Source organism: Gouania willdenowi, chromosome 20, assembly GCF_900634775.1.
Source record: "Gouania willdenowi chromosome 20, fGouWil2.1, whole genome shotgun sequence".
Lineage (NCBI taxonomy): Eukaryota > Metazoa > Chordata > Actinopteri > Blenniiformes > Gobiesocidae > Gouania > Gouania willdenowi.
The window spans coordinates 4,299,655-4,313,601 of NC_041063.1; the positions used below are offsets into that span (position 1 = coordinate 4,299,655).

General features: G+C 40.8%; 1 protein-coding gene across 1 annotated transcript in view; it reads right to left on the reverse strand.

Annotated features, from left to right (window-relative positions):
• The window catches only part of LOC114454591 (transcription factor 7-like 1-B), a 47,004-nt gene that overhangs the window by 6,573 nt on the left and 26,484 nt on the right, over positions 1–13,947 (reverse strand). The gene's annotated exons all lie outside the window — the stretch shown is intronic.

Consider the following 13,947-nt stretch of genomic DNA (forward strand, 5'->3'; position numbering starts at 1 on the left):
GGGCTGATGTGAAACAAAGCAAAGGAAATACATCAGCTGCTGAGGCTCAAGCATGGAAACAACACCTTGCAGAGACCTTTAACTAAACGATTCAATTTATCTGTTCCATCAGGTCTAACAGTGACATACTGCCTCTAGCTGTGTGTTCTTATTTGGCTCTTCACAGTAAACATGATACAAACAGGAACATTAACACACTAACTGTGTCTATTGCAGTGAAATAATTCACACACTAACCAAGGTTCAATAATAACGTGGATCACTGCTAAACAGCAGCTAACATTTTACCACACTACATGCTAAACACAGCAGGGATAAACTACATCTCATTTATATCACTGTTACATTGCAGTTCTCTGTATTGATCATTTGTAAGATGTTTATGTAGAAACCATAAGAATCAGTACACTGTCGCATTTAGTTTGGAAACATAATCTCACTTTAAAAGTACTTACTTTGAGCTATCTGAAACAGTTGTTGAGTTTACTGATGATACTTTAAAAAAACTAAGTCTGGTAAGTATTAAAGAGCAACAGATATATTTGAGGGGTATTTCCTTATTTTTGAAGCTTAAATACTGTCAAAAGAAGTATTTCTATGCTGGAGAAGAAAGTTAGCAGGTCTTCAAAGCGAAGTTGGTTTGGAGTTTGGTGCAGGGTTCTATGGAACACAGAAATATGGAACACTTGGTTTCTATTGTAGCCGCCTTTGCCGCGCTGACATCACCAAATGCACAGTCTTTGCCATGCTGTCTTCGCTGCACCGCCTTTGCTGCACCGCCTTCGCTGCACTGCCTCAAGTTCATACAAAGACATAATACACCAGTGAATTTTATACTATCAATGCATTATTATTGATTTGTTTAGACAGAAATGTACTATTCAAATTCAAATTCAAAGTATTTATTGTCAGTGTATTGGCAGTTAGAAACACGTTTCCCTGTACAATGAAATCCTTGCTTTGCCGACCGCCAGTGAATGCCTACGTAATAAGAGAATAAAATCAAGAGGTATAAGAACTATAATAACTAAACAGTAATATAGTAAATAAACAGTGGCATGCAACACTGTTACTCAACAAAACCTGTACATTACATACAATACACCTGTACAATTAATGTACAAAATACAAATATATTAACTGTACAGAAAGTAGAGGTGATATACACAACGGTATGTGCAAAAAGCTGTTTCATAATAGAAAGACATGGTGTTAGCTGTGCATGGGCACATCTAAAGTGCGAATGCAGGTGGTTTGCAAGTTCAGTGGGGAAGGGATGGGGGAGGTGGGGAGAGGGGGGTGGTTGAATAGTTTGTTAGACTCCGATCACTCATTAAGGAGTCTAATGGCAGAGGGGAAGAAAGAGTTTTTGAGTCTGCTGGTCCTGCATTTCACACTTCTGTACCTCCGGCCTGAGGGTAGAAGTGTGAACAGTCCGTGTTGGGGGTGAGTGGAGTCCTTGATGATGGCGGCAGCTCTCCTGTGGACTCTGCGCTTGTAAATGCTCTGCAGAGAGGGCAGCGGAGTCCTGGCGATCTTCATAGCAGTCTTCACCGCTCTTTGCAGGCGTTTGCGGTCCATGACAGTGGTGCTGCAGTACCACACGGCATGCAGCTGGTCAGGACGGGCTCAACAGTGCAGCTGTAGAAGTTGCTGAGGATCTTTGAAGACGTTCCAAATTTCCTCAGCCTCCTCAGTAAGTACAGCCGCTGTTGAGCCCTCTTCACCAGCTGTGTGGTGTTGAGGGTCCAGGTGAGGTCATCTCTGATGTGGACCCCAAGATATTGGAAGCTGCTCACCCTTTCCACTTCCAGCTCCTGGATAGACAGTGGCTGATGAGGACCCCTCTCCTTCCTCATGTCCACTATCAGCTCCTTTGTCTTTTCCGTGTTGTTGTCCTCGCTCCACGTCACCAGACTGGACACCTCCCTCCTGTAGGCCGCTTCGTCTCCGCCAGTGATACGTCCTATTACTGCGGTGCCGTCCGCAAACTTGAGGATGGTATTGTCCTTGTGGGAGGCGACACAGTCGTAGGTGAAGAGGATGTAGAGGATGGGGCTGAGGACACAACCCTGAGGAGTGCCAATGATCGTTATAAGGCTGAAGTCCTGGACCCAATCCTGACAGACTGGGGTCTGCCAGTCAGAAAGTCCTGGAGCCAGTCACAGAGGGAGTGTTGGAGTCCAAGGGAAAACAGTTTGTGGGTGAATTTGTGGGGGATGACCGTGTTGAAGGCAGAGCTGTAGTCTATAAAGAGCATCCTGATGTAGGAGTCTTTGTTTTCCAGGTGGGAGAGGGAGAAGTGAAGGGCAGCAGCAATGGCGTCCGAGGTGGACCTCTTGGGACGGTAGGCATACTGCAGGGGGTCCAGTGTGTCCGGTATGCTGCTCCGAATGTGGGTCAGCACCACCCTCTCAAAGCACTTCATAATGATTGGAGTGAGTGCTACTGGCCTGTAGTCATTCAGGCACTATTGAGATATTAACATATTTGAGATTTTTGTTGTACTAACACATCTAAGAACAATGCTGGAGTTGGAGGAGTAGTAGTAGTAGTAGTAGTAGTAGTAGTAGTAGTAGTAGGGCGACCGTGGCTCAGGTGGTAGTGGGTCGTCTTCTGATCGAGAGGTTGGGGGTTTGATGCTTGGGCAAGACACTAAACCCTATGTTGCTCCCAGTGGTCGACTAGCGCCTTGCATGGCAGTCCTGTCCCACTGGTGTGTAAAATGTGAGCGTGATTGGGTGAATGAGCTGATATGTAAAGCGCTTTGACACTGCTTCAGTGTGGTGATAAAGCGCTATATAAAATCAAGTCCAAGTTCAATAAAATCAAGTCCAAGTTCATTTAGTAGTAGTAGTAGTAGTAATAGTAGTAATAGTAGTAGTAGTAGTAATAGTAGTAGTAATAGTAGCTCCAGGGGGAGTGTGTTTCCTATTAACAAAAAATGAAGATTATCTCGATACAAAATAACACGATAAAAAATAAAACATGCATCTCATTGACTTTTTTGATCTAGAGGCCAAAACAGAAGTTGGTGAATAATTTCAAACATTTTTTATTATTTTTTTTTCCCCATATTAAATCGTCTTTGCTCTGTAGAGGGCGCCAACACGCCAATTTTTGTATTTCCACATTGAGCAGAGACTTTATCAACTGATTCACGTTTGACGCAAGTTTGTATTTGCAATTTCCAAAAGGTTTTGACCAAAATGCTTGTTATCAAAGTTAACCAAAGTCTAGAGATAACTTTTGACGACCCACTTCTCTAGATGATCTCCAGCGATTTTGTGTGTGTGGAGCAAATATCTCCCCGACGCGTTGCAAGTTTGACATGAAATTTGGTCGACGGGTTCCAAATACCCTCGAGTGTGTGTATCTGTTATTTAGGAGTAAGTTGGTCATTTCAAAATGTTTATTTTAATTTTATTTCACTTCTGGATGGCAGCTTTTGACCTTAGAATGCGAGGGGGCGCTAGCGCACCATCTATATCTATTTCACTGCACACCTCCTCACCCAAGCAAGAGTCACCAAATATCTCCCCGACGCGGTGCGAGTTCGACCTGAAACTTGGTCGACGGGTTCCAAATACCCTGAGTGTGTGTATCTGTTATTTTGGAGTAATTTGGTCATTTCAAAATGTTTATTTTAATTTTATTTCACTTCTGGACGGCAGCTTTTGACCTCAGAATGTGAGGGGGCGCTAGCGCACTATATATATCTATTTCACTGCACACCTCCTCACCCAAGCAAGAGTCACGTGTGCAGCCAGAGCCAATCGCCGCGCACACAGCCAAGCAGACACAGACTGCAAACACACGAGTGAGAGAGAGGAGGATAGTTAGACCGGAGTAATTTGGTGTAGTAAAATGGTCAAAACGTTAATTTTATAATTACAGCTCTCGGTAAGAGCACGGTATTGAGCGCGCTACTTCCGGTTGCGGGTTTGTCACCGTGTCACAGTTGGTTTCGATTAAAAAAAAAATGTCAATATTAAAAAAGTTTTTATACCGCTAAAAGTAATTTTAGTTAATATTTTATGGTTATTTATTATTATTCCCGTGATTCCAAACTTTCTTTAAATCTCCGGTCAGACTTCACTTCCTCCTTTGTCTCATGACTGTGGACGGTGGCTGTGCTGATGGTCGTTAGCCGACCTTATCACAAACTATCTCGTTATTCAGACAGAGGAATGTAACATTTTTGTGAGCGGATTGGTCCACTATGATTATTGTTTGTTCTGCGCAACGGTGAGTGTTTCTTCTTATATTCTTCTATGTGCTAAGAAAGATGCTAGCAGCTACAAGGTAAACAAACACACACACACACACACACACACACGGCTGATGCGCGTGCGTGCATGCACTACATCAGGATGTACATGGTGAACGCACACAGAGCCGTTGAGAGAGAGTTGCTACTTTGGCGCTGCAAAACATTTATTTTTCGTGGTACTTTCAGGTCTCTCTCTCTCTCATCTATACTATAATTCAAGGGATGTCTGTGTGGATGTGTGCGTGGATGTGTGAGTGTGGAGCAAATATCTCCCCGACACGGTGCGAGTTCGACCTGAAACTCGGTCGACGGGTTCCAAATACCCCAAGTGTGTGTATCTGTTATTTTGGAGTCATTTGGTCATTTAAAAATATTTATTTTCATTTTATTTCACTTCTGGACGGCCCCAAAATGAAACTTATTCAGCTTTTGACCTCAGGGTGTGAGGGGGCGCTCGCTCACCATCTGTTGAGAGACGACTTCCGGCATCCATTTTGATCGCAGATGAAACGACTTCCGGTATCCATTTTGAAGGCGAAACAGATGAACTGTGAATCAACTGCTGTTCATCTATCGGCTGCTATTCATCTATCGGCGTTAATCAGTTTTGTGGGACGTACTATTCTGGTAAGTAAACATGCATGTTCATTTGTAGCAGAGCGCCCTTTATAGCGCACTGGGCAAATCCCCGGAAAAACCCACAAAGTCCGTTTAAACATGCACGTAGTTCTAATGTCGGCATCGGCAGTTATGAAAGCTAAGCTAAAGCTTATTACATAGTGCTCGAATGCATCGACTGCTGCAGCCAAAGACGGAGCGATGAATGATGTGACTACATTTTTAGTCTTTCTTATTATTGTTTTATCTTATAGTTACTGGTATTCATTACATTATTTTGTTATTGCTGTTATTACTATTACTATTATTATTATAGCCATTACTATTATTACTACTTTCACTATTATTTTTATTATTGCTATTACCTTATTATGTAATGTTATTGTATTATAGTTACTGAATGGATTTGTATTATAATATTTTGTTATTGTATAATTTTACTACTATTTTATTAAAGTTATTGCTATTCTTATAATTACCATTATATTCTTTTTCATTCATATTTTTATTATTGTTACTGGTGTTCTCATTGTTTTATTAGCATTGCTATATTATCATTATATTACCTTATAATTATTTAATTTTGTTTATTATTAATAGTTTTTAGCATATTATATTATTTTATTACTATTAATATCATTATAAGATTACTTTTATTACTATTACTACTTTCATTATTAATACTTGTTACGACCCGAAAGGAATGAACATATTTATAAAGGACACGGGAAAACCAGGATATCCAATTTTAACGTTTTTATTTAGGCATTGCTAGGATTGCTGGGTTTCCACTGTTTCCTGAGGAAAAAAGAATGAGCAATCAACAAAGCACTAAATCCCATGTCCCAAAACAAACAACAAAACAAAGAAAAACAAAGTGACGATTTACTAAGTAAGAACTGAAAGTTGGACCTGACGAGTCAGCTAAACAGAATAAAGAGGTGCAGTTCCAAGTTAACCCTGTACTGGGCCCGCGGAGCTGAGGCCACACCCAAACTAAGAAACAAAAACCAACCCCGTCTAAACCCCCCCCCCCCAAAGAAAACATGAAAACAGTACTACCGATCCCGTCAGGTCTAAACCCAAAACATAACCTTATAATCAAAAGGATCCAGCAATATCCAGCCAGTCCAGGCACGGCTGTGCCTGCCGCTGTCAAACGCTGACCAGACGAGTACGCGCCCGCAGACGAGGCGCACCACCGGCAGCAGAGCAGAGTCAGTGGCTGTCTGCAGATGGGGAGGGGTGAGTTACCCGACTGGCAAAATAGGTGCGCTGTGCGTAACACCCCCACCCAGAGTTACTGAATAGGGGGAACAGTGGCTCAAAAAAAAAAAAAAACCCACAAAAAGCCACATCCCTCCTCTTCAGTCCCCTGGTTCATATCACAGACGTGACAGCGCATCAGCAATCACATTGTCCTTTCCCCGGATATGTTTAATAACAATATTATCTCAGGGACCATTTCATAAGCCTCCGATTTTGATTGTACATGTGGTTAAAAAAAAACAGTGGATTATGATCAGTGTAAACAATCACCGGCACACTGGAACCACCCACGTAAAACTCAAAGTGCTCCAAGGCCTTAACCAAAGCCAGGGCCTCCTTCTCAATGACAGAATACCATCCCTGGTGCCTGTCCAATTTCTTTGAATAAAATGACACAGAATGTTCAATCCCCTCAGGATCATCCTGCAGGAGGACGGCACCCACTCCATAGTCGCAGGTGTCAATGGCCACTTTAAGAGGACGCTCAAAACAGGGGGCTGCAAGCACGGGAGCTTTAACAAGAAGCACCTTTGTGTTCTCAAAGGCCAATTGGCATGCGTCAGACCAATAGAAATCCACTTTTGGACCCAGCAGTCCAGTATGAGGGGCAACCACGGCTGAGAAATTCTTACAGAATCCCCTATAGCAGGCGACCATGCCCAAATACCGGCGAAGCTCAGTACGGTTGGTGGGGGGCAAAACAGCTAAGATTGACTCCACCTTAGCCTGAACTGGACGCACTTGGCCTCCTCCCACCTGTTTCCCCAAGTAGGTCACAGTCGCTTTGCCAAACTCACACTTTGACAGGTTTACTGTCAAACTGGATTCCTGCAGACGTGCAAAAACCGTGGCTACATGATTCACATGCTCTACCCATGATGACGAACAAATCACCAAATCATCAAGGAAGGCTTCACAAAAAGGTAACCCAGACAGAACTATATTCATTAGCCGTTGAAAGGTAGTTGGTGCGATACACATGCCAAAAGCCATTACCTTGTATTGCAGGAAGTCATCAGGGGTGACAAAGGCGGAGATTTCTTTTGCGCGCTCCGTCAATGGGACCTGCCAGTATCCTTTAAGCAGGTCCAGTTTTGTAACGTACTTGGCTGCACCCACGTGATCCACACAATCTTCCAGCCTAGGCAGTGGACTGAATCCCAGCGACTCTTGCACTACTTCACGTACGGCAAACATCTGGAAAAAGACCCCGTCATCCCAGTCCCTCTCAAACTCCAGACAGTACGTCCGTAACATTGTTTTCAAAGTTTGATGAAAATGTTCAAGGGCACCCTGACTCTGAGGATGATATGCACTGGAATGAATATGCTCAATTTTCAGTTGTTTCAAAACCTGGGCAAACACTTTCGACATAAAATTCAAACCCTGGTTAGTTTGCACCACCCCAGGAAGCCCAAACAGTGAGAAAAACTTAGTCAATGCTCGCACGACGACTGGAGTAGTGATTTTACGCACTGTGAAAGCTTCAGGAAATCGGGTGGCTGCACACATCACAGTTATTAGAAATTTATTTCCCGATTTTGTACGCGGCAGTGGGCCCACGCAGTCAACCAGAACACGTTCAAAAGGCTCACCCACCGCAGGTATCGGATGCAGGGGAGCTGGTGGGTTTACCAGAAATCTGGCACCAATGACATGTATTACAATAATGCACATCGCTTTTTAACCCGGGCCAAAAAAAATGACGCAGAACCCGATGATACATTTTTTTAATTCCAAGATGACCGGCAAACGGATTATCATGAGCGAGTTTCAGTATTTCGTTCCGATATCGAGTGGGAATAACAATTTGCGTAACGATACTCCAATCCTCCACCGGAGAAACATTTAGTGGCGTCCACTTACGCATTAACAACCCATCACTAATATAGTAACCAGTAGACATGGATTTTCCTTTGTCCCCAGTCACGGCATCATCAATCAAATATGTCAAACTCTCATCAGCCTTTTGATCAGCGATCAATTGCTGTCTAGACAGTGACATGCCACTCACCTCAGGCATGCTTGCTCTGACTTTCCCAGCTTTTGCGGAGCCACTATCAGACTTAGCGTCGAGGTTGCCCATAAAACTTTCACTCAAATCTATATCAGGTTCTTTCTGCTCGAGTTTACCCTTGGGAAAATGTGTGCAAGGTTATCAGGATGAGAGCACACCACAGGGACAGGTGTCACCTCCAGCGTCACTAACACTTTACCCCCTGCTAGATCATTCCCCATTATCATAGAACTCCCTCTTATAGGGAAATCAGGACGCACTCCGACCACCGCGGATCCTGACCACAAATCAGACTGAATCAAAATGTTATGTAAGGGGACTCCAACATCCTGCATATTAAAACAGCATACGGGAACATCCGACCCCACAGCCGTGTTGATATTTAATGGCAAAACCCACTCAAGGATAAAAGACCGAGAGGCTGCAGTATCACGTAGGATTTTCACGGGGACTCTTTTACCGGCACTGGACAAAGACACAAACCTGTCTATAACAAACGGTTTAAAATCAGCATAATCCTGTGGGCTCTGAGCCGGAGGTGAACGACTAATTTTAGGTACCGTTTCCACCAAAGCTACAGTTTTTGTGTTCTTATTCTTTAACAAGAAGCAATTATATGCCCTTTCATTTTGCAATAGAAGCACTTCACTTCATCTTTGGTTTTAACCTCCAGCGCCACAAGTTCAATTCCCCCCTCGAACCCAGAACCAACCAGCGCAGCAGCCACCGTGGGAGTTATTCGCGCTAGCGCTCTCAGCCCTAGGGAAGGAAAAGGGGCGTTCCACAAATACAGCTTTGTGCATCAATACATATTCATCAACAAGCACCGCCGCTTTAGACACCTCATTAACTTTAGATTCATTTAAATATGTGGTTACTTTTTCTGGAAGATTGTTCTTAAAGTCCTCCATCATTATCAACTGTTTGAGTTGAACAAACTCCGTAACGTTCTGAGAAGAGCACCACCTGTCAAAAAGAACTTCTTTCTCCCTCACATATTCCACATGTGATTGGTTAAAAGACTTTTTTCAGTTTACGAAACCTCTGCCTATAAGCTTCCGGGACCAGCTCATGAGCTCGAAAAACAGCTGCTTTAACTTTATCAAAGTCTTGGCAATTCTCAGTGGACAAAGATGCACAAGCTTCCTGTGCTTTCCCTACCAGTGAGCACTGCAACAACATGGGCCACGCGTCCTTTGGCCACGTAAGAGACACGGCTACTCGTTCAAAAAGAATAAAATATTTATCATCCCTTTCATTGAATTGTGGGACAAGACGAATATTCTTCCCGATATCAAACCGTGTCTCCAACTGCAGTTGACTTTGCATGGCCAGTTCCAACTCCCGGAGACAAATCTGAGTTGCCTGCTCAACTTTTTTCTGTTCCAGAGACAGTCGTTGGAGCTCCACTTCCAACTCTTTTAAACGAACAGCCTCGTCGGTACCAGATGATAACCGTGGGCTTTTTGGAACAACAGAAGGAGGAAAAACCTCGCACTCCACTAAAGCACGGAGCAACTCAGATTTCATGCAGGCTTTTTTCACCTGACGTGAAACTGAAACGTCATAATGTTCAGCCAATGTAAGTAAATTCTCTTTAGTGCACTTGTGCAGAACTGCTGAAGTGGGTGATGCCACAAAATCCTCCAGGGAAAAACTTACCGACATAATTGCTCAGATTTGCACACAACCACAAAAGATGCAAATAATCACCCACTCCGCGCAACAACACAAGGTACTGGAAACTAAAGGGCAAAGTACCTAGAAAACAACTTAACGATAGGAATCAAATTTTGTTGAGACAAGCCCCCATAAATATGTTACGACCAGAAAGGAATGAACATATTTATGAAAGACACGGGAAAATCAGGACATCCAATTTTAACGTTTTTATTTTGGCATTGCTAGGATTGCAGGGTTTCCACTGTTTCCTGAGGAAAAAAGAAAGAGCAATCAACAAAGCACTAAATCCCATGTCCCAAAACTAACAACAAAACAAAGAAAGACAAAGTAACGATTTACAAAGTAAGAACTGAAAGTTGGACCTGATGAGTCAGCTAACGGGCGACCGTGGCTCAGGTGGTCGTGGGTCGTCTTCTGATCGAGAGGTTGGGGGTTCGATCCCAGTACCTGACTATGTGTCGAAGTGTCCTTGGGCAAGACACTGAACCCTAAGTTGCTCTCAGTGGTCGACTAGCGGGGCCCGCGGAGCTGAGGCCACACCCAAACTAAGAAACGAAAACCAACCCCGTCTAACCCCCCCCCAAAAAAAACATGAAAACAGTACTACCGATCCCGTCAGGTCTAAACACAAAACATAACCTTAGAATCAAAAGGATCCAGCAGTATCCAGCCAGTCCAGGCTCGACTGTGCCTGCGGCTGTCAAACGCTGACCAGACGAGTCAGTGGCTGTCTGCAGATGGGGAGGGGCGAGTTACCCTACTGCCAGCCTATTTATAGGCAGGATAGGTGCGCTGTGCGTAACAATACTATATCAATATCATTATTTTTGTATTATTAGCATTGCTATATTATCATCATATTTATTGTCATTGTATTATTAGCATTGCTATATTATCACATGACCTTATCATTATTTCATATTGTTTTTATTGTATTATTGTTACTCGATTCTTATTATATTACTTTGTTATTGCAAATTTTTACTAATATTATTAATATGACCATTACTATTATTAATATTACTATTTTCACTAATAATATTATATCCGTATCATTATCTTTATTATTATCCAGGCTCTACACAACCTTATCCAGTGGTGGCACTGGTGTGACCAACTTTCTCTGTTAGTCGAGGGGTTGTACAGCATAGACATACAGTACATGCTGATGAATAGTTGACTTAACAGGCATACCGTAGTTACCGTGTCTCTCTTATCCTGTGACGGAATATGTGCAAGAAGCACGTTCGCATGTGTGATAGATAACGCACGGAGGACATGGCTGGCACACACACACAAACAGTATTTATAATAAAAATATACTAAATGAGTAAAATAAAACTAAAAACTAAACAATATTTATACTAAAAGTACACAAAATGACAACAGAAATGCATACAAAATACATACATTACAGAAAAATACACCACACAACAACAAAAATGTGAAAGATTTTTATACAAAAAGTACACAAAATGACAACAGAAATGCATAAAAATGTACAAAAAAACTCCAAAAACACACAAAATTATTCCAAAATACATACATTACAGAAAAATGCACCAAAATACATACATAACAGAAAAATACACCAAACAACAAAAAACATAAGAAAATGACTCAAAATACACAAAACTACATATTTCTACAAAAATACACAAAATAACAACAGAAATGCACAAAAATATACTAAAAAAGATACAAAAATATTCCTGAATCACACTGCAATGGCAACAAAAAACAATAATTATACAGAAAATGCACAAAAAGACAACAGAAAGATACAAAAATACACATGACTCCAAAAACATACATTACACAAAAATACATCAAACAAAAAAAAATATAAAAATGAGTAACAAAAACAAATTAGACAGAAGATGCACAAACACACAACAGAAAGATACAAAAAACGCAATTGTAGCCCTTTTGCTCCCGCATGAATGCATACTTCCGACTAGTTTTTTAAATTTCTGAACACACACACACACACACACACACACACACACACACACACACACACACACACACACACACACACACACACACACACACACACACACACACACACACACACACACACAGTATTATCTCTATCTAATCGTACTACTACCGTATTATTGTTATTGCCAATCTTATGTTATTCTTTTTTTGTATTATTCTTGTATCTAACCCTCTAACAATGATTACTTTTGATGTAAGTAATCATTGTATTATTATTATTGCCATTACCTTATTATTTTATGCTGTTATTGATTTTATTCTATTATAGTTACTGGATTTTCATTATAATATTTTGTTATTGTACAATTTTACTGCTATTGCATTAGAGTTATTGGTTTTCTTATAATTACCATTATATTCCTTTTCATTATTAATCATTTTATTATAGTTACTGTTGTTCTCATTGTATTATTAGCATTGCTATATTATCATTATACCCCCTAATAATTATTTAATATTGTTTATTAATATTGTTTTTAGTGCATTATTATATTATTGTTGTTGCAATTATTAACATTAAAATCATTACAGGATTACGTTTATTATTATTACTACTTTCACTATTAATATTATATCCCTATCAACAGATTTATTATTATCAGGGCTCTACACAAACTTATCCAGTGGTGGCACTGGTGTGATAAACTTTCTCTGTTAAACGAGGGGTTGTACAGCATAGACATACATGCTGATAAATAGTTGACTTAACTGACGTACCGTAGTTACCGTGTCTCTCGAGATGGCTGGCGCGCGCGCAAGCACGCACGCACACACACAGTATTTAAAATAAAACTATACTAAATGAGTAAAATAAAACTAAAAATCATTTATACAAAAAGTACACAAAATGACAACAGAAATGCATAAAAATATACAAAATTACTCCAAAAAACATACAATACAGAAAAATACACCAAACAACAAAAATATTAAAATGACTCAAAATACACAAAACCAAATACTTAGGGTTACTCCTAACCCTAACCCAAAAAATACACAAAATGACAACAATGCACAAAACTATACAAAAAAGATACAAAAATACACAGAATGATTCCAGAATCACTACAATGGTAAATGGTAAATGGACTTGATTTTATATAGCGCTTTATCACCACACTGAAGCAGTCTCAAAGCGCTTTACATATCAGCGCATTCACCCATTCACTCTCACATTCACACACCAGTGGGACAGGACTGCCATGCAGGGCGCTAGTCGACTACTGGGAGCAACTTAGGGTTCAGTGTCTTGCCCAAGGACACTTCGACACATAGTCAGGTACTGGGATCGAACCCCCAACCTCTCGATCAGAAGACGACCCACTACCACCTGAGCCACGGTCGCCCAATGGCAACAAAAAACAATAATTATACAAAAAATGCACAAAAAGACAATAGAAAGAAACAAAAATACACATGACTCCAAAAACATACATTACAGAAAAATACAACCAAAAAATATAAAAATTAGTATAAAAAAAAAACAAACACGTTTTTCATGCACATGTCCCATACAATTACAGTTGTTTTGGATTGCTTAAGCACGATTTTCAAAACAGGGCCGGTGTTTTCAAAACACTACACACAATTAGCACAACCACACACCCAATTAGCAAAACACTACAGATCCTTTGCATAATTAAACACTCTTGTAAAAACTATACACTTCTTTTTAAAAAACACACTTTGTTACCATATGAAACACACACGTTTCACATTACTGTACTCTTTTTGCACGAGTTACACTCTGCTGTGATAAACCTAAAACACTTTTAGCACTTCTACTTCTCTATGATTAGAGTAGGCTACTATCAACAAAGTACAAATATAATGTAAATTCACCAAACACTACACAAGACCAATGTTGCAGACTGAAGAAACTCATTTATTTCTCAACAAGCCCAAAATGTTGACATGGAGATTCATAATACTGAAACAAAATGTGACAAAAAAAAAAAAAAAAAATTAGACATCGTCTCTTCGTCTAGCTGGATCTGGCCAGAGATCTGGTCACAGGACTCCTCCATGGATTGGATAAGGGGTACCTCAGCCTGGAAACGGAGGTCATATACCTTCCACCGCG